Source organism: Mus pahari, chromosome 17 (assembly GCF_900095145.1).
Source record: "Mus pahari chromosome 17, PAHARI_EIJ_v1.1, whole genome shotgun sequence".
NCBI classification, from domain to species: Eukaryota; Metazoa; Chordata; class Mammalia; order Rodentia; family Muridae; genus Mus; species Mus pahari.
This window is the reverse complement of record NC_034606.1, coordinates 49,402,053-49,412,388: the sequence shown is the minus strand read 5'-3', so window position 1 is coordinate 49,412,388 and position 10,336 is coordinate 49,402,053.

Genomic DNA, 10,336 nt, shown 5'->3' with positions numbered 1-10,336 from the left:
GTTTCTCTCTCTCTGACTCTCTGTTTTTCTGTTTCTCTCTCTCTCTCTCTCTCTCTCTCTCTCTCTCTCTCTCTCTCTCTCTCTCTCCCTCCTATTTGTGGAACAAGAAGTAAACGCTCAACTGTTTCTGCTGCCATGCATTCACTCGGCCATTGCAGACTCTAACCCTCTTGAACCATAAGCCTCGTTAAATACTTTCTTTTATAAGTTGCCTGGGTCATGGTGTTTAACTGCAGCAACAGAAAAGCGATTAACGCAGACTGAAAGTGAAACAAGAATTCCTACAGAGACATAAAATTCCTGACCACGACTCGAAGCCCTGAAGCGACAGGAAACAGGATGAACACTGACCTGGTCATAAAAAACACTAGGCCACAATTTTTACCTGATGGAAGATGACAGAGTCAACATCAAGACAAGCAGAGACTCGGAACACAAAACCCACAAGCGAAGCTTGTTTGTTAACATGCAGAGGACACAGACACACTGACAGAAGGGAACAAGGGACTCAGCAGGAAAGCGTGAGGGGTGTGGAGGGGCATCAACCATGAGGAGCTGCCAGCAGATGGGGGAGCAAGTGAGATAATGAGGTTGTGCTGGGCACCCACCAGACTGCCAGGAACGATTTTACACGTCCTCTGTGGGCAAGTCTGTGAGTGGGGCAATTATTCTGTACTCTAGAGAAGAGACTGAGAGATGATTGTTCTGTAGAAAGCCAGATCGTTTCTGTAGCATAAGCTAGAGTTCCTTGTTATATCAACTAAGTATTCTGTGTTTAGGTTAAGCTTTTCTTAAGAGGGACAACAAGGTATACACAATGGTAGCTCATCACTTGAGAGGCAGAGGAAGGAGGATTCATCTAGAGTTGGAAGCTAGCCTGGTCTGCATAAAAAGAGGTGGTGGGGTGCTGGAGGAAAAGCTGGGTGGTAGAGCCTTTTCCTCTCAACAGTGAGACTCTGGAGACAACCTGAAGACATCTATTCAAAAAAGAGTTTGCCCTGTGATCCAGCATGAATAGAATGGAATTCTGTGTTGGATGGGAACAGGTTAACTCTGTGTGTGTGTGTGTGTGTGTGTGTGTGTGTGTGTGTGTGTGTGTGTGTATGTGTGTGTGTCCTATCAACAGGGGATAGGCTTAAAGGATGTGTTAGTAACTAATAAACAGTTTTCCACCCAGAACACTCAGTGTGATTTTCACTCTTGCCGTGAGGTGTAAGTGGGAGAGATGGTGTGGGCAGATGCCTCAACTCACTCCTTGGCATGAGCGACCTCCTTCTGGATAGAGTAAGAGTTTCCAGAGCTCAGCACATTTTTTCCAGCTTCGTCCTGCTGTTCACGACACAGTAGCCACAGACATGACGCACCTTGAGGTCGACCAGGTTGGTAATGTTCCCTCTGTGACTTGCTCAAGTCTAGACAGTCAACCAAACAGCCCATCTGGTCCTGAGGTGCAGTTCTTGCCAGGCTCCGTGGGGCACACACGGCCCATAGCCAGCGTGAAATGCCAACATGTCATCCCGGAGTGCTATCTTGGGAGAGATGTGCCATGCACCACTGGGTCCTGTTCCATGGCAACAGTCAACAACTTCCAGAACGCCTACGATGGCAAGGGAGGCACAATCAATATTCTGAACACTAGTGACGTTTGTTTTCAATATAATGCGTTTTTGAAAATGTTACTCATTCCTTGAGCATTTTGTTCAGTGTATGCAGATTATATATTTTCTCTCTGCTTCTTCTCCAAATCCTCGCAGATCCACAGTTACTTCCTACTCCAACCTCATGCCCTCTCTCTTCTTAAAAAAAAAAAAAAACATCAACAACAAAAAAAAAAACCCAACTCTTCCATGTGCAGCGATCCACAGGAGCATGGTTAGCCTACCAGGGGCCAGTGACATCCTGAAAGAAAACTGACTCTCCCTCCCCAGAGGCCACCAAGTGAGTGTCCATAGCTCCTCAGCTGGGGGTGGGGTTCTGAGCTCCTTCTCTCCATGCTGCAAAGTTAACTGGCCTGATCCTGTGCAGACAACCACAGCTGCTGTGCGTTCGTGTGTGCAGCGGTTCCGTCATGACCGGAAGGCACTGCTTCATTTCAATCCTCTCTGACCTCTGGCTCTTACAGTCTTCCCATCCCCCCCTCTTTCAGGATGGTCCCTGAGCTGTGGGGGCAGGGCAATGGCAGCATAACATGTTTAACGGGAAGTCCCATTATGAACCTTTGCTGACTCTAAGAGCCGACTCATCAACTCCCTGGGGTATACACGATCCACCATTGCAGGCGTCCCACGCTGGCTCGGGCCACCACTGACGGATGGAGGGGCCTGAAATTCCATACAACCACTTAGAGGGATGAACTGAAGGGTGTCATACAGTGTACTTGGAAGGATTGTCACAAGGAACCGTCAATCAACGAAGCAGAGCAGACCTAAGATGGCAAAAGCCCACTGTCCGCCATGGTTTTACAGCACCACGACCCCTGGTACCTTCCTCTCTGAATGCATCTGTGAACCCTGGTGCTCCACACCATAAGCCTCAGAATAAATCAGAGCTTGGTTGGCCAGGGGATGGGCTGGGTGGGACACAAAGAAAATAGAAAAACAGACCCAAGAGGTGGCCAAGAAGGCAAAACATGCATATGTTAACCCATTTGGCATCTGCGTGAAATCTATGGATGCATTTAGTTTATTTATTTCGCTTAAAAATCCATGTTTTGTCCGGGCGGTGGTGGCACATGCCTTTAATCCCAGCACTTGGGAAGGCAGAGACAGGAGGATTTCTGAGTTCGAGGCCAGCCTGGTCTACAAAATGAGTTTCAGGACAGCCAGGTCTACACAGAGAAACCTTGTCTCGAAAAAAACAAAAATCAAAAAACAAAAAACAAACAAACAAAAAATCCATGTTTCAGCCAAGGCTCCTTCTGGACAGCAGTTTAGCGTCTCCCCCTGTGCAGCAAGTCATTCCAGTCAAAACTGGGTCTCTGCTTTGAAATGCCCCCAGCATTCCTCAATGGGAAACTTGGTCCCCAATGTGACTGTGCTGTGAAAGGAGGGCATCCAGAACATGCCTGACTCTCAGTAGCTGTACCTTCAGGACTGGATTCATGCCACCATAAAAGGACCTGGGCAAGTACGGGTGCCCTTCCATTCTCTGTCCTTTGCCTTCGCCCATTTGAGGGTGCAGCAAGATGCTAGACTTTATCTTGGACTCCCCAAAGGCCAGAAATGCAAGCACAAAGATTTCTGTTCATTTCTAAAGTATTGGCTATGGAGAATTCTGTTGAGCCCGCATGACAGAGAGCATGCAGTCACCTGTAACCATGCCCTGTGGCAAAACCGTGGGCCATGCCAGTGCCTCTGTCGCTCTGGGTTGTGTTGGCTATGGCTGGGGCACGGGATATGATGGTGTGAGTCTCTGCAGGATCTCCCTTGGCTGGTGGCCAATGCTCGCAGCTGTGGGATGGGACTTTAGCTCTCTTCCACGGGTCTCTCTTTGTGGTGGCTGAGCTCCCTCACATAATTACTGCTGGGTTCTGACAGGGAGCACTACCAAAAGCAGAGATTGGAAGGGAGGTCATCTATTCCTACAAGGTTCTATCAGCCTCAGGGCTAGCTCAGATTCATGCCGGGGAGAGCAGAACTTATGAAGAAATAGTAAGACTGCACGGGGTAGGAGAGACTGTGAAGCCCTCTGGAAGTCACCACAGCCATCCAGGCTGACAGGCCTCAGCACACAGAATCATGGACTCACTGAGACTGGAAGATGAGTGAGTATCCAGTCTAAATATCTTATTTGGTAATGGGGAAACAGATCTCAAGAGGTTGAGGCAAAATGTGTCCACCATCACACAGAGACTAGATACCAACTAAGTCTACAAATGCAACCTTTGTCATCCATTTTTTTTCCTAGTAATTCTTGATGGATAAGACAAACTAGTTTTCTTGTCCTTGTCTAGACTGTACATATTTCCATTCATCTAGCCACCATCCATCCACCACCCACTCATCCATTCATCACCTATTCATCCATCCATCTACCATCCATCCACCATCCAATCATCCATCCACCGTCTATCCGTCCATCTACCATCCAATCATCCACCATCCAATCATCCATCCACCATCTATCCATCCATCCATCCATCCACCATCCATCTGCCCATCCATCCATCCATCCATCCATCTACATATAGTGACCGCCCACTATATGCCCTTGAAGGAGTGGCCACCCCAACAGTAGAAGATGGAAAAGCAACAATAACTGATTAAATATTGTGTGATGGAAGGCAGTGGGCACCCTGAGAATAGAATAAGACAAGAGAGTGAGGTGTGGGAGAGGGCCACACCCAGATGGTGAATAAAATTAAAGAAGTGAAGGCATGAGCCCAGTGGGTATCTTGGAGCATGGCAACTGTCTTAGTTTGGGTTTTACTGCTGTGAACAGACACCATGACCAAGGCAACTCTTATAAATGCAAGCATTTAATTGGGGCTGCCTTACAGGTTCAGAGTTTTCAGTCCATTATCATCATGCAGGAAGCCCAGCATCATCTAGGTAGGCATGGCACTGGAGGAGCTGAGAGTTCTATATCTTTTACTTAGTCAGGGTTTCTATTCCTATGCAAACATCATGACCAAGATCAAGTTGGGGAGGAAAGGGTTTATTCAGCTTACACTTCCACATTGCTGTTCATCACCAAAGGAAGTCAGGACTGGAACTCAAGCAGGTCAGGAAGCAGGAACTGATGCAGAGGCCATGGAGGGATGTTACTTACTGACTTGCCTCCCCTGGCTTGCTCAGCTTGCTCTCTTATAGAACCCAAGACTACCAGCCCAGGGATAGCACCACCCACAATGGGCCCTCCCACTCTTGATTACTCATTGAAAAAATGCCTTACAGCTGGATCTCATGGAGACATTTCCTCAAAGGAGGCTCCTTTCTCTGTGATAACTCCAGCTTGTGTCAAGTTGACACACAAAGTCAGCCAGTATAATCTTCATCCAAAGGAAGCCAGGAGCACACTGTCCTTGGGCAACTGGGAGGAGCCCACCTTTACAGTGACACACCTACTCCAAAAGGGCCACGCCTCCTAATAGTGCCACTCCCTGGGTCAAGCATACTCAAATCACCACAGCAACCAAGAAGAGGAATGTCAAGTGTGAAGGTCCTGAGGTGGAGGTGCCTTGCACATTGTCAAGGGAATCTCAAGGTGGGTGCTGTTGCCGCATGAAGCAGGGAGGGGAGTCCGGGAGGTCACGTGAGAGAAGACACAAGGAGACCCTGCAGTGGGCTCTGGGGAACTTGGTAAGAGCATGAGCTGTACTCCCAGTGTAAGGCAGGGCAGCTCAGGAAGGTTTGGAGGCTAGGGGTGTTGTTCATACTTATAAGGATTTGGAGTGATGGGGAAGGGCCAGGGTGGAAGAGGACTGGCCAGGGTGGAATGGTGATGGAGAGAAGCAAGCAGGTTGAGATGCCTTTGGAGACAGCTGTGGGCTTTTCTGATAGCCTGGGGCTTGAGTGGACTAGCCTGGGCCTCTGAGGCTCTGAAAAGTGGGAAGGCTGGGTTCTTCCGCCTGGCCAGGTAAGGAGGGTTTCAGTGTCACTGTGCAGACTTAGCTCTTAGCGCAAGTGGCAGGGCCACAGAAACAGGTAGAAACCCAACTAGAGGTGACAGCCAAAACCTGGGCATATTGGTGCCATGTGAAGCCACCAAGTATGATTAAATGAGTAAGGGAGGGAATTTAAAAAAAAAAAAAAGATACAGAAGCCAAGAGAAGACCAACACATTCAAGTTAAGGGACCCAGGAGGTACAGAAGGAGGGCAAGGAAGACCTACCAGAGGGGTTGGAGGAAGTCACACTGTGCAGTCCCTGGGGACTCCAGGGCAGGTAGGAAGGGACTTAGTGATGGGAACAAATGCTCCTGAAGGCTGGCGTGGCCGAGGCATGATATGGAGCTCCGGCTTAGTGGTAAAGAATTAGTTTGCCTTCCCAGTGAGGAATTTCCAAGCACACAGAGGTTTAAAGAGGGAAATCTGTAAAAATAGGATACGACCTGTTCTGACTAATGCCCGAAAAGGAACCAGCCCTGAACAGTATTCTTTGCTTATACAGGTTCATGGCCCCAAGTTAGACTCTGAGCAGTCTCTGTTTCTGGTCCAAAGAGACAGAAGTGAGATGCGCAAAGTAGAAATACTGCCTGTCTTAGTTAGGGTTTTACTGCTGTGAACAGACACTGTGACCAAAGCAAGTCTTATAAGGACAACATTTATTTGGGGCTGGCTTACAGGTTCAGAGGTTCAGTCCATTATCATCAAGGCAGGAACACGGCAGCATCCAGGCAGGCATGGTGCAGGAGGAACTGAGAGTTCTACATCTTCATCTAAAGGATGCTAGCAGAATACCGACTTCTAGGCACCTGAGATGAGGGTCTTAAAGCCCATGCCCACAGTGACACACCTACTCCAACAAAGCTACACCCCCAAATAGTGCCACTCCCCGGGCCGAGCATATATAAACCATCACTCTGCCATTGTTATCCCAAGATAGACCAGGGCTGCTTTTCCTGGGCTGTTACCAGGGTCCTCCTGCCTGCCTGGCAGAATTACACAGGGCTTAAAGATGGAACAGGACTTACTTAATGCAGCCTTGCCCCACAGTTGTCCCCCTGGAGCTGCCCTCTAGAGGCCCTTTCCTCATGGGCCTGATGACCAGCTGTGAGCCAAGGGTGTCTCATTTGGTTGTGTGAACAGGAGCCTAATCAGCAGCAGCCTTGGTGAATGGATCTCTTTCCCCTCCCCCTCCCCGACTCTCCCACCTCCAAGACAGGGTTTCTCTGTGTAGCCCTGGCTCTCCTGGAACTCACACTGAAGACCAGGGTGAACCCAAGATCAAAAAATCCACTCACCTCTACCTCTGTACACGCCTCAGCTTGGAGCACTCCTTTAGCTAAATTACACTTTGGCGTTATTTTATATTTCCTAAGGCAGCTTAGTAGATCCTCTATAACGTCCTGTTATTATTTCCAGTTTCTTCTACGTCATTAAGATCAATCCCTGCCCACCCCTCCAGGAGCTTTGCTGGGAGACGGGAATGGACAGGTAAGAGAGAGATGGATGAGAGTCAAGAAAGAGAGGCTGCGTGGACACAGCTGCTGGGACACATCTGTCCTGAGTCGGGTGCAGATGGACCCCAGCCAAGTGCACACAGCAGAGAAGGATGTCCATGCACTGGGCCCAAGCTCCAGCCCCAGCTTAGCCAGGGTGTGTCTCCCAGCCAGAGGCCCTCATCATTCATAGCTCTTCGGCCTGCTGCCGATTCCAGAAAGACTCCAGCCTTTGTACAAGGGGCCTCAGTGCTCAGATGAGGGGGACACATGTGCTTTCAGAATAGCATCCTGCCAGCACTTGGACAGCCCACCTTCTCATTAATCCCCCCAGGAAATAACCAAGCGACTGGCAGATATCCAATTCCCAGAGCAGGAGGTGGCAAGACGTGAGGAGGGAAGACGAGAGTGCAGCGAGCCCCGCAGGCAGGAACAGTTGCTAGAGATGTCTATTTGTGGCTCTCCATCTAATGTCTGGAGTCGATAATGAATAGTTGCCCTTCCTTCTGCAGCGTGTGTCTGCATGTTACATGCGTGGGGATGCTGATGTCTCTTGTTTTTCCAGAACTACAGGGATGCCTGGGGAAGAAAAGGTGTCACCCGGAGTCTTGAGGGGCAGGAGACACAGAGCAGAGTCATTTGTCCCTGTGATACAGGCTACGTGCCACCAAGAGCAGGGAGCTCACTGCTCTCTGCTAGTCTGTTCTGTTGTCAGGAGCCAAACTTCTCCATCCGACAAAATTCCTTTTGAAATCTGTGTACTGCACTATACACAGGGTGCCTTCACTGGGACTTATGGGACTCCTGATCCCAAGGGAGAGACTCACAGGAAACCACAGCCGCCATTGCTGGCCATCTCTGACCAGAAAGAACACTAAGAATCATTTTTAAAATAAAATAATATACTTGTTTTTATGTATGTGCATTCGTGCTTTGCCTGCATACAGGTCTGTGTGAGGGTGCCGAGTCCCATGGAACTTGAGTTATAGACAGTTGTGACCTGCTGGGTTCTTAAGAAAAGCAGCTAATGCTCTTACCCACTGAGCCACCTTCCCAGTCCCCTCACTAATAATCTTACATCACTTTTCAGGGTGATACTGAGAAAGCAGGGGTGGGGTGGGGTGGGGGACTCAATACACCAGAACATCCAAACCCCAAAAAGGATAAAGTCAATGTCCCTACTATAAATGCAGCCCAGTGCCACCAAAGAGAAGCTACCGTGGTTACTCCATGACTGGCTGGGGTTTTGTGGTTTACTTACAGTGCTAGGGTCTGAACCCAGGACCTCCATCTTGGTATGTTTTCTATTGCTGTGGTAAAATGATGACCAAAACCAGCCACCTTGTGATCATCATCATCACATCATCATCATCACATCGTCATATCATCATCATCATCATCTGGCTTATACTTCTGCATCACATTCCATCTGTGGTAAGGGCATCAGAGGTAAGGGCAGAATCCTGGAGGCAGGAGCTGAAGCAGAAACCATGGAGTCATGCTGCTTACCGGCTTGCTCAAGCCTGATTTCTTACACAATCCAAGCCTATCTGTCCACCACTCGCAGCGACCTGGGCCCTCCCGCATCAATCATTAATCAAGAAAATGCCCCAGAGACTCGCCTGCAGGCCAGAATGAGAGGCATTTTTCTCAACTGATCTTCCCTCCTCCCAGATGACCCTCGCTGTGCCAAGCTGGCAGAAAACGAGCCAGCGAAGCCTCCCAGACTACGGCGTGTGTAATCAAAGCTCATTGCTACAAACCCCGCCTTTCTGTCTCTTTATCTTGAGACCCGGTTTCACTCTGTCCTCGGGCAGGACTTGAACATGAGACCCACCCCACCCCCACCTCAGCCTGTCTAGGAGCTAAGACTGAAGGCTTACCACTGCCAGTCCATCGCAGATTGGTTTCTAGTTTCCCGCCCTTCAGAACGCCACCCTCTTACCTTGGCTGTGTTTTTAAGATAGAACACTTCCCTGCCTCTGTGAATTGTTTTGAACAGTGCAGAATTGTTCCCCTATTAAAGCTTTTGCTGTTGAATTAGATCCACAAAAGCGCTCGTTTCAAAACAAAGAGTTTTCTTCTATGGGACCCATTGATTAAAATGTCCTCCTGAGAAGGGATTCAGACTCTCATCATGGGAGCGAAAGGTCTACAAGTACCTGGTGACAGGCCAGTCACTGGCTTGACTCGGGAGCCTCAATTCTTGGTGCAGCCTCGAAGCGGGGGCTGTGTGACTTCAGCTGAGGGTGGAGAGGCGCCCCACGAGGGCGGGCAGCCTACGGAAACAGCCTCGTGGGTGTGAGGACCCAGGCTTTGTGGACATAAAGACTTTTGTGAGATTCATTTTGTTATCTGGCACTACTGACCCGGGATTCCTGCATGGAGCCATCCTGTCTTCCCTCTGCCTCTCTGGAAAGCCGGGGGTGCTCAAGGCTCCCCTTTACTGTCTGACTTTTGCTTATTGTTTTTGTTTGGTTCTGTTTGGGCGTTTTGAGGGTCTTGCTGTAACAGCCCTGGCTAGCCTAGAACTTGCTATGTAACCCAGGTCGGCCTCAAATTTGTGGCAAACCTCCTGTCTGCCTCCTGAATGCTGGGGTTACCAAGTCCAGCCTGGTTTCTGGGTGCATGCCTGTGCGCATGCCATAGTGTGTGTGTGCGCGCGCATACATGTGTGTGTGGTGTGCGTGTGTTCTAGTGTGTGTGTGTAGTCCAGGGATCAGCCTCGGAAGCTACTCCTCAATCACCCTCCACCTCAGTCTCCGAGACAGGCTCTCTCGCTAACCTAGCATTCACCAAGTGGACTGGATTTGCTAGACAGCAAAGTCCTGTCTCTCCCCTCCCAAGCTCAGAGCACTGGGATTGCAGGTGTTTACCACAGCATCTTGTTTTCCCATGAGTGGCAAGACTGAACCTGGATCTTGGGTAGAGAGCAGATTGTTAAATCAGCCATCTCCCCACACCCCTCCTTATGTTTTACAACAGCAACCTGAGTGTTTGCGGCAGAGGTCTGAGCCACACCATGTGGAGGAGACCCAGTGGGCAGGCAAATGAGGACAGGGACAGAGGCAGGACCGATGAAGCAGAGAGCCAAGGACCCACCAAGACCTGGAAAGGGCCTGGAATAGATTCCCTCAGGGATTCCAGGGGCCCCAACCCAGTGCACACCTGAACTGCAGCCGCTAACCCCTCAGAGCTGGGAGCAAAGCCAGTCACGTCCTATGAAGCTGCCCAGC